Source organism: Saimiri boliviensis, chromosome 10 (genome assembly GCF_048565385.1).
Source record: "Saimiri boliviensis isolate mSaiBol1 chromosome 10, mSaiBol1.pri, whole genome shotgun sequence".
NCBI classification, from domain to species: domain Eukaryota; kingdom Metazoa; phylum Chordata; class Mammalia; order Primates; family Cebidae; genus Saimiri; species Saimiri boliviensis.
The window spans coordinates 12,118,047-12,138,220 of record NC_133458.1 but is presented as its reverse complement, the minus strand read 5'-3'; the positions used below and the strand labels follow the sequence as shown (position 1 = coordinate 12,138,220).

The 20,174-nt window shown below is 35.0% G+C and overlaps 1 protein-coding gene and 1 pseudogene across 2 annotated transcripts in view; both read left to right on the top strand.

The window, feature by feature from the left end:
• The window catches only part of CNTNAP2 (contactin associated protein 2), a 2,246,749-nt gene that overhangs the window by 57,553 nt on the left and 2,169,022 nt on the right, over positions 1 to 20,174 (top strand). The window lies entirely within an intron of this gene.
• The window catches only part of LOC101050662 (argininosuccinate lyase pseudogene), a 70,176-nt pseudogene that overhangs the window by 9,477 nt on the left and 40,525 nt on the right, over positions 1 to 20,174 (top strand).

Here is a 20,174-nt window from a genome sequence, read left to right as displayed (position 1 = left end):
CTTTGTGTTCAGCTCTATTCTCATGGTCTCAGGCTCAGCTAAATAACATACATAAAGGATTACCAACTGCTTCCTGAAAGCTTGAATTACATTTCCCCAGGTGGATATTGGTACTTCATGAAGGATGATTGGAGTTGCTGAATATTTTACAAAGGAAATGTGTGTGGCTCAAATGATAATCTAGTTATCTTGATGAATTTCTCCTTTGTAGCTGAAAGAAGTTTTGAAACATTAGACCTCAAAGAAAAGCAGGAAAGTGATTGAGCATTTATGTAAATAATTCCTAATTACAATAAAGTGGTTCTTAGAAATTTCTAAACTGAGTAAGATAAATATCAAAAGTGCTACATTATTTTCCACTTTGCAAGTGTCACTATCTCTCCCTCCATATTCAGTGATGGTTTTCCTGTATTAATTCTGCTAAAAGTTAAAGAAATAAAAATGTAAGAATTACTTTACTAACATACCACATTCCAAAACTCATGCTTGAACATGGGAGATATCTTGAATTCAGAACACAATTTATCCAAAAACTAATATTATGCCCAGTGGTCAGTTTCTCAGGCCAATCCATAGACATCTTATAAACTCTAGAATATAGCTTAAATCTAGTCTAAATAGAACATATTTGTATTAAACTATGTAAAGTAAGCTGTTATGTAAAGATTGTAAGAAGGTTAAAAAAGATAACTGAAAAAAAATGCTGCTGTTTTAGTGTGATGGCTGGGAGGAAAGCAGGGAGCAGCAAACCAAACCTCAGACTAAATCAGGGCACCCACCTATTGGTTTATAGATATTTTTATGGCTTTTTCGTCCTACCATGGCAAAATTGAGTAGCTTTGATAGAGAACGTGTCAACTTCAAAGCCAAAAATATTTACTGGTTGGAACTTAACAGGAGACAAAGAAACACACAAATGCTAGCTCTGAATTGAAAGAGGCACAAGAGCTATCTGGAAATCTTCACACGTTCTGATGATGACTTCCATACTGTGAGCTCCAAGGGAGCAGTGCTATGACTTGGGTTTTCTATATGAAGAGATGAGAGGCATGCCTGATAAGTCATAAGTGCCTTGATACAGTTTTAGTAAATTTCAAGGGCTTCATAAAGCAGTACCTGTAGTTCTTTCTCTTTCCATTTCAGTTCAAAAACCACAGATATCACTAAATATTATTTTCAGGGAGTGCAGTTTTTCATATTATTCCTCCTTTGTAGAACACACTGAGCTTCTTTCTGCAGGCTGATGTAGGTTTCCGTTCTCTAAACCTTGCAGGGGTACTTTATATCAGTACTTAGAATTAAAATAAATATTCTATCTGGAGTATGTACTCAGATATAAATTTTTAATGTAAAACTCAGTGATTATCTTACTCAATAATCTTTTCCTCAGCTATTTTTAGTTACATAACATATCAGACCAAGAGAGATGTGTTAAAATTGTTTCTCTCAACTTGTTCTGCATTGCTGACAATTATTGCTTAACAGATGTGTCAGTGCGTACAGCCAGATTTTTGTTAAGGTTTGTAATCGCTATCAGTAAAACAAACCCTCTCAATACCATTTAATAAAATATACGCTGAATTCTACTATGCGTATTATTGATATTGGATTCATGTTTGCCTGTTTCCATTTGCCTAATTTTATTCAGTGGTGTTTGCTGATGCCCCCAGTAAAGAAAAAGAAAGTGTGGCTCATTTTTATCTCACCTTTAATTTCATTCCCCCAAACAGCAGCAACAAAACAAACAGAAAAAAAAAAAATGATTTTCTTTTCTTTTTCTTCTTTCATGCTGTACATATCTTTCTTTCTGTATACTTTTCCTCAATAATTATATACTTTATGTTTGATTTGAAGTATACATATTAAAGCATACATGTTACTTGATAAGTAACTTTTTTTTTGAGACAGAGTATCACTCTGTCATCAGGCTGTAGTGCAGTGGCACGATCTCAGCTCACTCAATTTCTGCCAGCTGGGTTCAAGCGATTCTCCTGCTTCAGCCTCCCAAGTAGCTGGGACTACAAGCACCTGCCACCACAACTGGCTAATGTTTGTATTTTTAGTAGAGGTGGGGTTTCACCATGTTGACCAGGTGAAATCTTTTGACCTCATGATCCACCTGCCTTGACCTCCCAAAGTGCTGGGATTACAGGCATGAGCCACTGCGCCTAGCTGATAAATAACTTTTATATAGTTAATGAAGTCTACATTCAATAGGTACGAATCATAAACTATTCAATTCAATCTGTGCTTTCTTCCAGTTTTATATCAAGACTTGCCAACTAATAATTAAAAGAAAAATAACTTAATCTCTTTTATAGTGCTTGTAGATGCATGTTTCCTTGGTGTGTTATGTATTTCAAGTAGAATTTCTGTTGTCTTTACATGTGAATAACAATTTGGTTATGGAATCCTTAGTCACAGTCTTTTTTCTGCCCAAATGCTCTAATACTCTGGTATTTAATATTACAAAAGGCAAGTCTGAAATAAGTTGATTAATTTTTGTATTGTGGATGGCACATTCCTTCTACCTGGAAGTTTATAGCATCTCTTATTTTTGAAACCAATAACCCCTTCATAGAATGTTTTCATGTGATTAATTTTCATTAATTTTATGATTACCTCTACTCAAGAGCCTAATAACTATCAAAGCTAGGGCCTGAAATTAGTTTCTTCTATCTTGTTTCTATCCTCTTTCTCCCTCAGCTACTCCACTAGTCCTGCATCTTAAAACACTGATTGTAGTATAATTGCATTTATTCTTGTAGAAAAAAGTCTTCGTCTAGTCCCAAACTTAGAAATAATTTTTTAGAAGTCTAGTCATGTCACTAGTATTGTTGAAGGAAGCCCACAAATGGCCTTTTCCTAAGGGAAGAGTGATGCCGAGAGCATATAATTGTCACTCAGAATATCCTCCCACCCAACTCTAGTGAATATGAGTAGAACATGAAAGAACCCTGGAGCGTTAGCACCCTTGCTTCAGACATCTTCTTCTCTACCAGGAGATGGGTCACAGCGGGGGTGTTATATGTGGGAAGTAGACCACACCGTTGGCAGGCCCAACGGCTGCTTTTGGCAATGGCAGCAGCAAGGGACGCTCACCCACTAGAGAGCAGAAGAGAAAATGGCAGGGGCCACAATGTAGCCAAGGATATTCTACTCCAGAGCATATACCACATGGAATAATTCTGTGGAATCCACAAAACTACACGTGATCACAAAATCAAATCCCATAAATACTGTCTTGTGATTCTTCATGACCCTGTGACCATCTTCTTTCCAAGTCTGATATGACGTGGCTTAAGTAAAATATATTCTTTTCTTTTTACCCTCTCACTTTTTCTCACTTTTCCTCATTCATCATATACTCTGTCTCCTCTCTCCCCTTCCCTCACTTTCGCTCTCTCCTATTCTCTTCTCTGAAAACTTATTAAGGGCCATCTTTGTGACAAGAAATTCAACCAAGAATGTGGAACTCTCTTTTATCCAGGTTTAGGCTTACGATGGCCACATTTTCTGCCTTCCTGTGATGAGTCATGGATTATCAGGAAGCAGGAAACCCTTCAGTCTGAAAAGTATAATGACTAGTTCAAGGTGATTTTTCCACAATCCATTAATATGTTTCTATTGCTAACCTGCCTGTTCCAATGCTCTTCTGCATTTATTACTGCTACTGTGAGCAGAAGAGTTCCTCTGAGATTTGGATGGTTTTAAACTCACAATTCTCCGCCTTTCTGTATAATCTTAATATTTTAGAGTGTGTATTAGGCTATGGATAAATTAAAGTATATTACAATGGAATATATAACAAAGATCTTAGTTCAATTTATGACAAATGACAAAGGAAAACTATCCTTGAATAAAAAATTCCATATTGAAACAGAATAAGAAGAAAAATATATATTTCACAGGAATTTGATGAACATTTGAGTGACTAACGTTGAATTCAGCCCATTCTTCTGGATACGAGTGAGGTACGAAATAGTACAGTGAGCTTTTCCGTATAGCATTTTTAGAATGTGAATTATCAAACATGCCACTGACACAGAACTCAAAATATATTAAGGCTGCAAGGGACCTTAGCGGTCATTTAATATTTTACTTTTCAGATGGAGAAACTGACGCAAACAATTGCGTCCCCTAAACATTTAGCTAATTCGAGGCAGTAGCTGAACTAAAGCCAAATGTAAAGTCTCTTAATGCCCATTTTTCTTTACTTTATCAAATTCCTTCTGTGTCCTGTAACACATGGCTTAGACAGATTAATGTGTTCTAGAAACACATTGGACTCATCTGATTCTAGGATGCTATGTCAAAGTAATATGTCATTTCAGGTGATTCTCTTTAATATGAGACACATAAAATTATTCTCAGCATGGAAGTTGAAATGGTTAAAAAATTTTGCCATCAGCATACCCACTACCAACCAAATAATAAAGTTTATTTATTTTGTATCTTATATCACATAAATAGACTGAGCACACCAAACCACTGAGTTACTGAACTTGCATCTGGCAGAAATCAAATTGACATTTCAGTTTGGTTATTTCTAGGCCATTCAAGTAATGTCATAACTGTGTTACAACAGCGGTTTTCATCTGTGGATGTACATTAAAACCATCCAGGTAAAATTAGATCAGAATCACTGGACGGAGGGCCTGAGCTTCTGTTTGTGATAAACTAATTAGAAAATTTGGATATTAATGATGTGCCATAGTAATTATGACTTTCTTTACACAAAAACTACTTTTAACCACAATACTTGGAAATGCAGCTTGATAATAAATCTATTTGTAATCATAAAGTAAAAATCAGAGAATGAGAAATGCTTCAATTTTAGATATTTTCTAATTCTCTCAGGTAATAAAAATTGGACTTTCTTCTTTGATCCATACTCTCCCCATCTCTAAAATAGGATAACATTTCTTGTCTAATAAAATAATTATGAAAATTATGTTAGCCCCATGATAATGTGCCTTACATTGTGTACATAGTTAGTGCTCAATTATTATCCTTCATGACAATGATGATGATGATTTTGGTTAATAATACCTAATAATACTTCAGCTTCAAGAAACTAAATAGCTTTCCATTCATACAGCTTATTAAGGTTTTAATGAGAATTCTAGCTTGCAACATAGGCATCTTAGTTTAAAATTCTTACTACCATTTATAGTTTATTTAGTGGAAAGCTAAAAATATTAATAATTTAAGGCTAATGGGGCATCTTAGAGAAATACAGAAGATGAAACAAAGTCTATACATATGCACAAAGCAGTTTAAAATTAAACAGGTTTAAGGATTTAGACATTGTCAAAGAGAAAGTTAAAGAGTAGACTTTCATTTTTGACCTTTTAGCAAGAAAGCAAATATGAAGAGAAGAGATAGAACCGTGGAGATGACATTTTGCAGGTGTGACTGATTGAGGACCCTTGAAATTCAGCGTAAATCATTTAAATTTCCACATTCAGATGCAATTCTTGAACACTTGTGCTCATTTAATGTAATCATTTGAAGCCTTATCACACTTCAATTGAAAGTAATTTACAGCTGTTTATATTGAGAGTTTATCATCTAGAACACCCTTTTAACAATATGAAATACTATCCAATCGCTTTGGTTGCCATATCTAATGTTTCTTTTGCACATGATCCTATAAATTACTTTAATGGAGCAGTAATTTTCTCACATAAGTTTGTGATTTTGTGGCTAATCTTCTGAGAACATATGTTCAAAGACACTAAAGACAGCACTCTGACTTCTAATGTTGGGTATTAACGGAGATATACTTCAAAGAAGTGATTTCCTTACTGACCCTTGGTAAGAACCCAGGAAAATGATGCAAACCTTATGTGTTCGTTTGTTAATTAGGAGACTGCGCATTCATTTCTGCTGCCTTTTATATGTACAGGAAGGGTGCTGGCTCTGGCCATCCTGCAAACCAAGGAGATAAGCAGTGACCTGCAGCAATGCTCCTTTCCTGTTCTGGGCTTTGTTCTTCTAAGCAGGAGCCAATGTAAGCACTGTCGTTGAATTATACTTCATCAACTTGGAAAGACTGTTAAAGTGAGATAAAGGATGCACAAAGCTGTTTTATTATAGGAGATCCTTTTTATCAGTGTCTGTGATAATTGTAGCAATAGTATGGCTCTGCCACATTAATAACCCATCTCTGGTCCTTTTTCACCATAGCTCTGGCCCTTTGCAGAAAAATGTGCAATATCCCAGTAGTACGAAAACCCTTCAGCAGGAGATGTCATGGCTTCAAAATAAGGGTGTCCACCTTCACCTTACTTGATCCATTCATATTTTATAAAGAAACACATAAAAAGCATTCTGAAACCTTTTATAAGTGATAATGAAAAGTAAAGCAGACTTGTTAACATTCATCTTGAAGTTCAAGAGATACACATGAACAGCAAAGTGACAAAATCCTCCTGCTCACAGCACCAGTAGTGACACTGACCATTTTCAAATACATCCTTTCTTTTACCAAAAGGAAAAGAAAGATTCCTTCTCTCTCTTTCTAAACAGTCATTAGGAACATGAAAAATGTCATTTATGTTTTCCTTAAAAAGCATTTTCTAAAATTTAGTGGTCAAAGAAGTAAATGTCCAATGTAGCAACAAATTACAACACAGCAAAATTGGAAAGACTTTAATCATATGAATCAATACAGAAATTTAACTAACTTCATTATGTATCTATTAAGTGTATATAGTATTCTTTCTGGTCCCCAATAATTTTATTTAGTACATTTAAAGTGTGGATTTTCTTCTGGTTTAGTGTTCAAAACAGCCTGTAACTACTTGTAACATAGAATTTTTAGCCTCCCCCCACTGCTCCAAAAAAAGGCATTCTAGTTTCCTCTCACAACATACTGCTAAATCAGAAACCCTACTGTATTAGTCTGTTTCACACAGCTAATAAAGATGTACCCGAGATTGGGTAATTTATAAGGAAAAGAGGTTTAATGGACTCACATTTCCACATGGCTGAGGAGGCCTCACAATCATGATGGGAGGCAAATAAGATGCAAAATCACATCTTACAAGGCAGCGGGCAAGAGAACATGTGCAGGGAACTCTTCTTTATAAAACCTTCATATGTTGTGAGGCTTATTCACTTTCATGAGAACAACATGGGAAAGACTCACCCCCGTGATTCAGTTATTACACATGGATCCCTTCCATGACAGGTAGGAATTATGGGAACTACAATTCAAAGTGAGATTTGGGCGGGGACACAGCCAAACCATATTATTCTTCCCTGTCCCTTCCCAAATCTCATGTCCTCACATTTCAAAACCAAATGAACGGGCTACAGGCACTGTGCAAAACCAATCCAAAATCCAAAGGGGCAATAAAATCTTAAAGCTCCAAAATTATCTCCTTTGACTCCATGTTTCACATCCAGGTCATACTGATGCAAGAGATGGGTTCCCATGGTCTTGTACAGCTCCACCCCTGTGGCTCTGCAGGATACAGCCTCCTTTCCAGCTGCTTTCATAGGCTGGCATTGAGTATCTGCAGCTTTTCCAGGCACATGGTATAAACTGTCAGTGGATCTTACATTCTGGCGTCTGGAGGATGGTGGCTCTCCTCTTCTCACAGTTCCAGTAAGCAGTGCCCCAGGGGACTCTGTGTGGGAATTCCAACCCCACATTTCTCTTCTATACTGCCCTAGCAGAGGTTTTCCATGAGGGCCCCTCCCCTGCAGAAAACTTCTGCCTGGACATGCAGAAGTTTCCATAAAGCCTCTGAAATCTAGGCAGAGGTTCCCAAATCTCATGTCTTGACTCTGTGCACCCATAGGCTCAACACCACATCAAAGCTGCCAAGACTTGGAGCTTGACCCTCTGAAGCCACAGTCCAGGCTGTACCTTGTCCTTTTGTAGCCATGGCTAGAGCAGCTGGGACACAGGGCACTAAGACTCTAAGCTGAAGAGCCAAAGGGCCCTGGGCCTGGCCCACCAAACCGTTTTTGCTTCTTAGGCCACTAAGCCTGTGATGGGAGGGGCTACCATGGAGGTCTTCAACATGGCTTTAAGTTATTTTCCATATTGTCTTGGTGATTAATTTTAGGCTTCTTGTTACTTATGCAAATTTCAGCAGCCAACTTTTATTTCTCTTCAGAAAATTGGTTTTCCTTTTCTATCATGTTGTCTAGCTGCAAATTTTCTTAATTTTCATGCTCTGCTTCCACTTAATCACTTTGCCACCTAGAAATTTACTCCGACAGATACCGTAAATCATCTCTCTTAAGTTCAAAGTTTCAAAAATCTCTAGAGCAGGGGGAAAATGCCACCGGTCTGTTTGCTAAAATGTAACAAGAGTCACCTTTATGCCAGTTTCCAACTAGTTCCTCATCTCCATCTGAGACCACCTCAACCTGGACTTCATAGTCCATACCACTATCAGCATTTTGGTGAGCTATTCAACAAGTCTCTAAGAAGTTCCAAACTTTCACACAACTTTCTGTCTTCTTTTGTGCCCTCCAAACTGCTCCAACCTCTGCCAGTTCCAAAATCACTTCCACATTTTCATGTATCTTTACAGCAGCACTCCTCTCTACTGGTACTAATTTACTGTATTAGTCTGTTCTCACACTGCTAATAAAGACATACCTGAGACTGGGTAATTTATAAAGGAAAGACATTTAATGGACTTACAGTTCAGCATGGCTGGGGAGGCCTCACGATAATGGTGAAAGGCAAAGGAGAAGCAAAGTCATATCTTATATGGTGGCGGGCAAGAAGGCATGTACAAAGAAACTTCCCTTTATAAAACCATCGTATCTTGTGAGATTTATTCACTATCAAGAGAATAGCATGGGAAAGGCTCATCCCCAAGGGTCAGTTACCTCCCATCAGGTCCTTGTCAGGACACATGGGAATTATAAGAGCTACAATTTAAGATGACATTTGGGTGGGGACACAGTCAAACCGTATCACCTACTGTATCTAAACTCCAATCTTAAACAAGAAAAAATTAATATATAGGCTAATCTTTGTGTTTTAATCCACAGACTAATGAGCTTTAATTATGTGGAAATAACAAAAATGATTTTTATGCTGCTAAAAAAATTTTATTTGAAGTTCATGATATTTTTTCCTTTAATGATTCTGAAAATACCCTTGCAACCACAATATGCTGCCTTTTCCAAGACATTGTTTTCTATATATAACAAGTGCAAAATGTAGTAAGAAAAGGACTGAATGGGGTCTGAAGACTTGAATCCTAGTCCTAAATATGCTGCTGGTCACTTCTCCAATCTGAGGTTTCCATTTGTAAAATCATATTCCATAGACATTGAAAAAATTAAATACTTAAATGTTAATGTTTGTTTCTGAACCTCACTTTGTCACTTTAAAACCAAACTATGTAATTATTTTACAATAAAGAACATAGGAGAATTAATTCTCCAGCTTTCTCATTTTATTCTTTCTTCTATAAAACAGATGCTGGAAGAATTTTCCAAGTGTCTTCAGCCTTGGAAAGAGAAAACTTCCTTTACTTGCTGCAGTATTTATGTATATAATTTATTCATAAAACAAGGGGTGCATTTTTAAGAATGGCTTGATTTTCTTTGGAAAAAAAAGAGTTTGCATGGAAAACATGAAATCAGATGCAGTTTATGTGGCAATGAACCAAGGAACACCAGACAGTAAATAAAGCTGAGAATACTGCACATTCAAACAGAAAGAAAATGAGAAGAGGAAACTGCATAAGTAGTGAACATGGTGGGCATAAACTAAACAGTGGCTGACACAGTTTAAAATTGCTTTCATTCTTTCTCAACACTTTTCACTCAGTGTCTACTTTACAGCTTTTAATTAACCTGCTCCTTCTGCTTCCAATTGCTCTTTCTTACTGCCAATGATATTTAAAAGATATACTAAATTATGGATTCAGAAGTGTTTGGAAAAGGCATTGTTAATTGTTTTGCTCTTCTCAGATGGATTTAAAATTTTGAAGGGTGCAAACTACTAAACTAGGAACAATATTGGTGTTAAGATTCTTGAAGACCATGACAGTCAAAACCAGGGTTTTATTCACAATCCTCGTGGAAGGGCAAAGGAGAAGCAAAGTCATGTCTTACATGGTGGCAGGCAAGCAGATACTGAGGCACTGACTGCATTCCTGCCTATGGAAGACCATCTAGGCACATCATCCTGGAGCCTTGGCCCTTTGTCCATAACGTGGCTTCAGAATGATGTCAGCATTTGGAAAGGATTTTTATTAACCACATCATTTATCATTATATTTAAACTTTTTAACATATTCCCTGGATGCATGTAAGTCAAACTCTCTTCATGAACACTTTCATAGTGATGGTGTGAATCCCATGCCTATTATAAAGAGATCCATCATCCATGGCAGTCTACTGCTCCCGTACCTCTAGACTGGAATTGACTTGCCATTTGTGGTGTTTTGGTTTATTTGTTTTTGTAAAATTTGACTTCTGCTTCCCCAACCTTTAGAATGCTATAACAAGAAGTTTGCATATGAATATGGAATGCTCACATACCATTATATTAGAGTGTAAAGTTAGTAATGTGGTATATTACCCAACAATGCTTAACCTTAAAAGACATTTGACAGAGAATCACCCACACTTTTCAATCAAATTTAAATGAACAGTTAGAAATAACACTTCAATGGAATTATCTTGTTTATTTTAGGAGCAAAATGAAATAAAATGAATTAAAGACTCTTACACAGATACTAGTTTATGTTCATCATAAGAGCAAACAGAGCCACTGACATATATATACCAATAACTACAATGAAAGGTAGAAAGAAATGAACACCAGCCAAGCACATAGGGGTTGTGAGTGGAAGATAACTTACAGTTTAGGAAATCCAAAAATGTTTTATTGAGGGTCATCATTTAAGGTAAGCCCAAGCCTATAGGGAAAATCTATATACAGAGAAAAAGAGGGAAAGGAGGGGGAGAGACCGAGAGAGAGAGAGAGAGAGAGAGAGAGAGAGAGAGAGTTAGTGAGAGAAAGAGAGAGAATTGTGAGAGTTAGAGATAAGTACAGAATAGCTGCTTCTAGAGAAACCAGAAGAGAAGACATGACATGCACAGAAAATTATAAATAGTTCAGAAGTCTAGATAATATTGATATATTCTATGTACTATCAAATGTAAGTATATATTCACTTAGAAACATGAAAAGAAGACATACACCAAGTGTTAACAGAAGGCTTTTGTATTGCTGCACTGCTATTGGAAATTTACCAATTTCTTTACTTTGTGCACTCTTGGTATTCTGGGAGGCTTCATTTTATTTCCACTAATGACAGTTTATCTTAATGTTAATGTCAAAGCTGCAGGCTATTGTCATTGAAACACTGGGTGATATTATTGTACAATTTTTTTCCCAGTAAATTTCATTTATTTCCTCAAAGGTAACCTCACTGTTAAGACAATTTTGGTTCAGTGTAGGAAAAGTTCTTCATTTGGAAAAAAAAAATCTACAGTATTAAACAAATTGAAAAGTTTTTCCACTTTCAATTTTCCTATTGTATGATAGAAAAAGGTAGTATTTTTTTTTAAGTTGTAAAGTCAAGAATAATGTAAAAGCCAGAAAAGAATTAGCATACTTAAGATCATATTTTATTATTCCTCATAGTAAATAATATCACAAAAGATAAACCAAAGGAATTATTTGTAGGAACTTACTAAACCATATCTGTTTGCACTAGTTTAAAATTTGCTAAGACTTCTCATCAAATAAATTTAAACATCTCACTGTGAAGATTTATAGGTATTTAAACTGACCTTGGATATCAGGTATATAGTTTCTGATCTTCTAGTTTTGTAATTAAGGCATGACAGTGTGACTGAAATTTAAATTCAAGAAGTTACACTGGGAACCGTATCTTTAAAAGTACCTGTAGATTTTTGTTCCATGATGCAATTTTAAAACGTACTCAAAGCTTGCAGATTTAATTACAGGATCACTAATTTGTTTTCAGATATATTAGACTTAAAAATTAAGTGTAACTTTAACACAATATTTAATCATTCAATTGTTCAAAAATATGTATCTTCTTTATATTTTAAGAAAAAATTACTAATCTAGTCTTATCAGTATGTTGACTTCATTTCCTTTTTCTAGTATTAAATTACATATAAAGGAGTTTTTCAAGCTTTAAAAATATGTCTCAAAAGTGGGTTTCTTGAGGTTTTCAAGTGTATCAGTCCATTTTCACCCTGTTATAAAAATACTACCTGAGACTGTGTAATTTATAAATGAAAGAGGTTTAATTGACTCACAGTTTGCATGACTGGGTAGGCCTCAAGAAGCTTACAATCATGGTGGAAGTGAAGGGGGAGCAAGGCATGTCTTACATGGCAGCAGGTGGGAGAAGATGGGGGAACTCCAGGCACTTATCAAATAACCAGATCTCATGAGAACTCACTATCATGAGACCAGCATGGGGAAAAACTCCCCCAGTCATCTCCCACCAAGTTCCTACCTTCACATGTGGAAATGACAATTTGGATTACAATTTGAGTTGAGATTTGGGTGGGGACACAGCCAAACCATATCATTAGGTATCACTAATATTCCTGCTTACAATTCAGAAATATACCCTAATTTTATACAATTTGTAAATCTAAGGAAAATAATACATTCTCTGAGCACACTCTTCCCTAAAATGTCAATCATAAATTGAAGATTCAGATAAAATGCGATGATTTCTCAAAAGTTGTGTCAAATAGATAGACTTATTAGTGGTATGACCGAGTAACTCAAAAGTGAAAGACTTAATCATTACATTCAAAATGGAAAGCCTGAGTCCCAAAATAATAGATGTATTCTAATCTCTAAGTATCCCCTAGGATTTGTGCCACCCATTTGTTTAATCAGGTGTTGCTGGTGAAATTGCAGTTTTATTAGCTTTAAAATACTTAAATTTATGTTCCTGACTCATGTACCATGTTTTTAAATGAGTTCAACCACCTATTTTATGATATCATTTTACATCTTCTGTCTTAAATTTTATACAAAGTGTGCAAGATCTCAATTTGTCTTAATTCTAAGAGAAATTCCTACAATATTGTCAAATTTGAAATCCTTTTTCTGATATTCTAGGTTTGAGTTTATACAGTGAGAATAAGAAGAAAAATGAACCTCACATAGAACATCTTTTTTTGCTTCATCATTGGTGCTATATGTGAATTCCGAGGTAGTATTTTGATGAGGAACATGTTTAGTGATAATAATTTCATTGGTTTCTTGACATTGTTATTATTATATGTTGAAGTTCCAGAATCATCTATTGTTTCAAGACTGTACTAATATATCAACATATATTACCTTTCCCTAACCTCTACCCTGTATTCATTTCATCAATGCAACCAAATACCTCATCTTCTTTGTATCTGTGTTTGTTGAAATTTTCCAAGACTCCTGTATTTTCCACTGTCTCCTTCTCCAAATAATGATTGTAAGCCCTTATTCACATCCAGCTCGTCATCGAGTATTTCTGTTAATTCTCCCTTTAAAACATGCCTAAAAATTGTTCTCTCCTACTCGTTAGGGACACAATAACTTCTCAGAGATGGAATCCAGCAAATGGAGAAGGATGTCATTATGTCTCAAAATATGAATCTGAATTTTAGTGGAGAAATTGTAGATAGAATTGGTTGCTTGAAATCAATATAATGCACTCATCCAAGATGTCAGGGACTAAGAACTTGAGACAGAACAACAGGCTGAGTCATAGGAATGGGCCTGTAGCGGTGGGTAGAACTGAAGATGGCAAAGGGCAGGACAGAGGAACAAATGCGATAGGAGGAAATAAGAAGGAAAGATAGAGATCAAGGTGAAAGTACCTTCTATAATTATGGAGAATGAAACAAAAGATCAGTTACCACAGGAGTTAAATAGTTATGGTTGTAATTTTATCATCGTACATGGCTGGAAGGAAAAATATCCTATTTTGTCCCTTCTTATTTGTGTACAAATGTTCCAGCTCTAATAATTTACTGTGGCCATAAAAATAAATGTTCTGTTTCAAAACACTTTACCCCCATCTGTTAAAGGGTGTCTACTTCACTCAGTGCCATAGGTCAATAGACAAATTAGAGAGAGTAGAAGAAATAGAAATTGTGAAAGGTGATATAGAATCAATGTGACCATGTAATTACTGTACATTTTAATATCAATTACACACAACTTTTCACTGGTTTTCTTTTATTAAAGATCATGAGCTGAAATTTTAATATTTCTGTTTCTATGCTTGAAAAATAATCTTTTCCCCTTTCCCTTTCCAGAAGGCTAGCTAAAATAAATCAAAGAAGTTTCAGTTATTTCCTCAAAAATCCCACTCATGAAGTCCAAAAACTAGTTCTAAAGTTATCTCAATTTCTGAGTGACAACTTCTGGTAGTGTGAAGAAATAGAGTCTTTCTAAAATATCCACAATGATTACTTTATTCTTTTTCCAAGACTAGAGCCATTATTAGCTGAAATACAGTATATGTACAGCCGTGTGCTTCACAAACATGTTTTAGTGATGGACCACATCCACATCCACAAGGATGGCTTCATAACATTATAATACCGTATTTTTACTGTGCTTTTCTTTGTTTCTGTGTTTTTAGGTACACTAATGCTTACCATTGTATTACAGTTGTCTACAGTATCCAGTAGAGTAACATGTACAGGTGTACAGCCTAGGAGAAATAGGATATGCCATACAGCCTAGATGTCTAGTAAATTATACCATCTAGGATTGCATAGATTAACTCCATGATGTTTGTATGATGAAATCCCCTGAAGGACACATTTCTTAAAATGTAGCCCATCATTAAGTAATGCATGATTCTGCATTCCCTCTTCCAACCCTTCTTCTTCTGGAAAAGTACAGACTTTGTTCCTTTACTAAATAATGCTGAATATGGCCTCTGAATGGAACCAAAAGAGAAGTTGCATGATAAAAAAGAATTAATAAAAAGTTAGTTTATTTGTAGCCTGGATAATTTGGGTCAATATAATGTTTCTATAGAAACAGGCCCTGAATTACTGCAACCGAAAGGGATATCTTAGGTTGTTTCTCAGGAGTTATTATCAGATTTGTATTTCTACACAATAAGGTTTTCCATATTTTTGTTAGACTTCAGCTGAAACTTTTGCTGTGTAGAAAGGGAAATGTAGTTTTTCTCATTGTATCAATCAGCGAAAGCATACAAATGTATAGAGCATTAGTACTGATGAAAAGAAAAAAAGTTAAAAAGCATAAAAGTGAAACACCCAGTTAACATTTATCTGAGCTTTGTCGGGGAGAAGCTTGATGTCACAGAACACAATCAGCAAGGACCAAGCTTAATGGGAGCTTTGAGTAATTATATGAGACAGGTCAAAATAGCTGAAAATACTTCTAAGTATCCTAAAAAGGAACAAATATCACATTCAAATAACTCATCCATTCAGAGATGTTTATTGGCAGTCCCTGATTGCCCGTTGCTCTGCTAGATGTTCAAGTTAGATTAATGCAATATAGACAATAGCCTGAGCCTCATTTTCCACAAGTTTAGTGTTGATTGGATTTTCCAATATATATAAATGTGAAAAATGATAACACAAAAGAAGACGATCTATATATCCTGAAATAAGAGAAAAATCCAAATGAAACAGAAAATTCTTTTTAATTTTCACACCAGTGTGTATGTGTGAGAGAGAGTAGAAAAAATATTTACTAAGGAAGAACTGAAAATTGACATATGACTACAATTAAATTGTGTTTGGAATTGTATATAATTTTGCTTTAGTTAATATTTTGTAAAATATATTTAAATATACTCCTGAATTTAACTGGTCAGAAATCACCTTATCAGCTTCATAATACGCCAAGTTAGGGAAACACACAATAAAATAACATATTTTGATGAGCAGACTTCCTTAGAGCAGTTGTGGTAAGGTTAGTGATGCAGCAACAAAGCAAAACAGAAAAACAGATAGACACACACAAAAGGTCCACTTGTGGCTTCCAGATTTTCCACACAGTAGGGGCTAGGTGGTGACAATCCTGATGGTAGTAAGCGACATTCTCATTAGTATATTGTCTTCATTTAGACTGCATCCTATCTGTGCTTGTCTGGAGAGGCTGCTAATGGAGATGATTAGGAGCTCACATCACATCAAGCCATCATTTTGAGTTGCCACGGTTGAGTTGCCATAGGCAAACTAGTATATTTTCATGCTGCATAGTTACATAAAAATATTCCAACAACAGTGTAGAAGAGTTGTTTTTTTTTTTTTTTTTTTTTTTTTTTTTTTTTTCTGGTCACTATTTATAACCTATATTTTCTGATTTCAGCCAAGGTATTGTTTTTAACTGATGGATAAATTTTATTGAAAATTCAATCTTTTCTCAAGGAAAATCCTAGATCAGTTTCTTGAGTGTAGTTCTCAGATTTCGTTGCAGAAAATACCATATTTATCTAAGTCTAATTTGAATGCTAAAAAGCTTAATGCTTGTATATAAAGAGCCATTAAGAAAAACTCACCTTGACTCAGCCATTCCACTTCCAGCAATCCAAAATATATAGAAACCTATGTCCCTCCAAATTTATTATTGTATATTTATGAAAATAAAGTAGCCAAAATATTGAATAATGGTGAACAACTGCACAGATTATAAAATGTCTGCTAGATGAAATGCTACTAGATGTACTGTTATGTAGCTATTAAAATTGCACTTATAAAATATTTATAATGATATATAAATGAAATCTGCCGCAATGCTTAATACTATTATCATATAAAACTGCAAAAAAAAAAAAAGGAGCTCACCTATGATTACAGACAGTGTACATTACAGGGCTAGAAATAATTAAATCAAGATAATTACAATGACATCAAAGCAGCTGTCTTCGGTAGTGGGAATTTGAATCCATTATCTTTTCCATTTTTTTTTGTACTTTATGCAATAAGCATATTGTGATGTGTCAAATAAATAAATCTCTCGACTATTTTGAAAATTCTGTTCTCTGATACACCTTGGAGCTATAAGCCTGTGGTTCGTTTCTGTAAATTTTTTTGTTCTATTTTGCTTTGTTTTCGTCTCTGTAAAAGAACAAACTTTTTTATATGCCCTTACACCACAACAATCAGCACAGAAGGTTTCTGTGTCCAAGTGAGCTTGGTTTTCCCCGAACACATCAAGCAAGCAATAATTTTGTAACAGACACGGGTTGAATGTCCTCTAATTCAGTTCAATTCTAACACTATTCATCTGGAGATAGCATTAGATCCCGGGGTAAGGGCTCAGTCCCCAAGAATGCCCCCTCCCACCACTTCAGAAGCCATCTGCAAGCCGTGGGTTGGTCTGCCTGTGTTTTTGATGGAGGAGCTACAAATCATTCCTACAAACCCCTCTTTCAGGTTCAGTTAACTTACCAGAGCTGCTCAGCGAACTCAAGGAAACATTTATGCTTAGTGGTTTATCACAAAGGAAGTTACAAAGGATGTTGATGAACACCAGATGAAGAGATGGACAGGTAAGGATATGAGGGTGGCATTGTACAGCATCCATGACCTCTCCAGAACCTTCCAGGAGCTCCCATGTCTTTGACTCTCCGGAAGCTCTTTGAACACTTCCCTTGGGGTTTTTATAGAGGCTTCATTACAAAGGCATGGTCGATTAAATCACTGGACAGTGCTGATCACTTTAGCCTTCATCCTCTTTCCCTTCTCCAAGGGGTGGGTTGGGGCAGAAAGTCCAAACCCTCTAATCCCACCTTGGTTTTTCTGGTGAATAGCCCCATCTTGAAGCTACCTAGAGGCTGCCAGCCCTCTGCCAACTAGTCAACTCATTAGCATAGAAAATTTATTACCTTGAAGTTTCCAACGATTTTAGGAATTATATACCAAAAACTGGGGATGAGGAACAAATATACAAATTTTACAATATCACACACCAAATTCTGAAATTGAAAATAACCAACCCGGCTTATGAAAGCATAATTTGGAGTTTTTTGGGGGAATCCTTTTAATTAGTAACTTATATACTGAACTTTTACTTCATATATGACTTTTCAATTATTTAATAAATTATTGATGGCATCATAGCATTAATTTGAATGTATTCACATTGACTTACTACCAACTCAAGGATTTTCTTTAAGCTAAATAAAATATATCTATGGGGAAAATTAATGTAAAACTTTGTTTTATGCACTATTTTATTTACATCTCAGAGGGGATCTAAATTATCTATTCTAAGATTGGTCGTTCCAACAATATCTTAAGAAAAGAAATTACAGACTCTAAATTGAAAATTAAATACCAATCCACTAATGAGTTAATAGAATTTTAATACTGTCTCTATGTGATAAAATATCTGTGCTTCTACTGACTTCTAGCACTGAAACTTGTTCTTAAAACCTATAATCAGAGGAAAGAGTATAATGGCAATTTTAATAGGTGTACCTTTTTTTAGCTACTCTCTGATATGCACTGATATGGATGCTTTGCATATGTCACAATTATGAGTAAATATACATTATATCTCTTCCAAAGTAGATATTTATGTTCTTAGTTTACAAAGAGAAACAACAGTAGAGAGGTAATAACAATTGCCCAAATTCCTAAAACCAGAAAACTGAGAGATTATCTTTGCATAGAGTCTCTCTCACACTCAGCCTTTGGTGCTGGTGGTTTAATATGGTCATGGATCATACAGTAAAAACTTTTCAAATATTTCAATAAATTATCTTAGATACTTCAACTACATTTATAATTTATATTAAAAATATCAGCTCATTAATGTGTCATCTCCCAGTATCTTTATAACTGATTATTGTATGTAACTTGCTACTCCACAGTTCAGTAAAATATCTTTAATATTTTGTTATTCTGATTTTTACCATGTAATGGGATGGCAATGTGAAGAGTGCCATATTTTCAAATCGAAACCAGACATGGGAACATTATATAAAATGCATAAAGTCTAAAATAAAATGAGCTCTCCAGGAGATAAAGGAATGTACTGAGGAATTGATAGTAATTTGCCTTCACAGTGTCCTCCATGACTGAAGACTTAAGAAATATGATTGAAGATATATGTCAATAAGTTGCAGGCAAGTAAGCAAGTGTTTTAATTATCTTCATGTGATTTTCTGTCAAACTATGAAGACATCTAGAATCACATTCTCTATTCCAGGAATATATTTAGTATTGTTCACTGACAGCCTAAGTTTCTCCCTACCATAACATTTATTATTGTTTAATTAAATAGAGACAAGTCAAGTGGTTCAGAAAGAAACCAAGTAAATGAATCTCCATCAGTCTTTACATAATTAATAGTATTCTCTGTAGACTGCACAATTTATTAAATTCCTGAGCAGAACCACTTCAGATAAATATATTTATGTATTCAGAGTCAAAGACTATTCTAGACACTGTAGAAAGTTGGAAACTAAATTAAGTCAGTGAATTTTTTTTAATGTGTAAATATGACAAAACTTAGGAGAGCAAAAACTATTGATAGTACTCCATTACTTCCTTTGGCATTTTTAGAACCCTTAATGCAGTACTACAGCAATTTTGAAAGGAGAATCACTTAGAAAAAATAATATGAAAAATCAAGGTATTGGAAATAAAATATATATTAAAAAGTACAGATTTCTAGGGAAAACAAATAAATCCCTACACTCAGACCATATACTTTTCTCTCTATAGAGTAAATTACAAGTGAAATTTTACATTTGAATGATTCTGGCCATAGGATATATACTGTAACAATGAAAAGTCTAACATAGCAACTTGAATGTTTCAAGAGACTTTATATTTTATATTTAAGATAAGTGAATGTGTTTTGTTCCTTAGGATTAAGCTAAAGGGTGTTAGACAGAGGTTTTATTCCCCCTGTCTCTGAGAGAGCACAACTATTATGATTCTCTATGAGGCCACCACCACAACAGAATTAACCAGGAAAAAGCAGGCTCCTATGCAGAGCCCTTCAAATAATAAAGAAGGCAAGACCCCTAAGCATTTTATTTGTGTTTAGTTTAGGCAAAATTCTGTTTTATCATATTTGACACATTACTAATATCACTATTTTTCAAGGACATATCACAAATTAAAATCATTGACCCAAATAACAAAAATTATAACATAAGTTTGTGTTGTGAATGTCAATTACAGCTGTT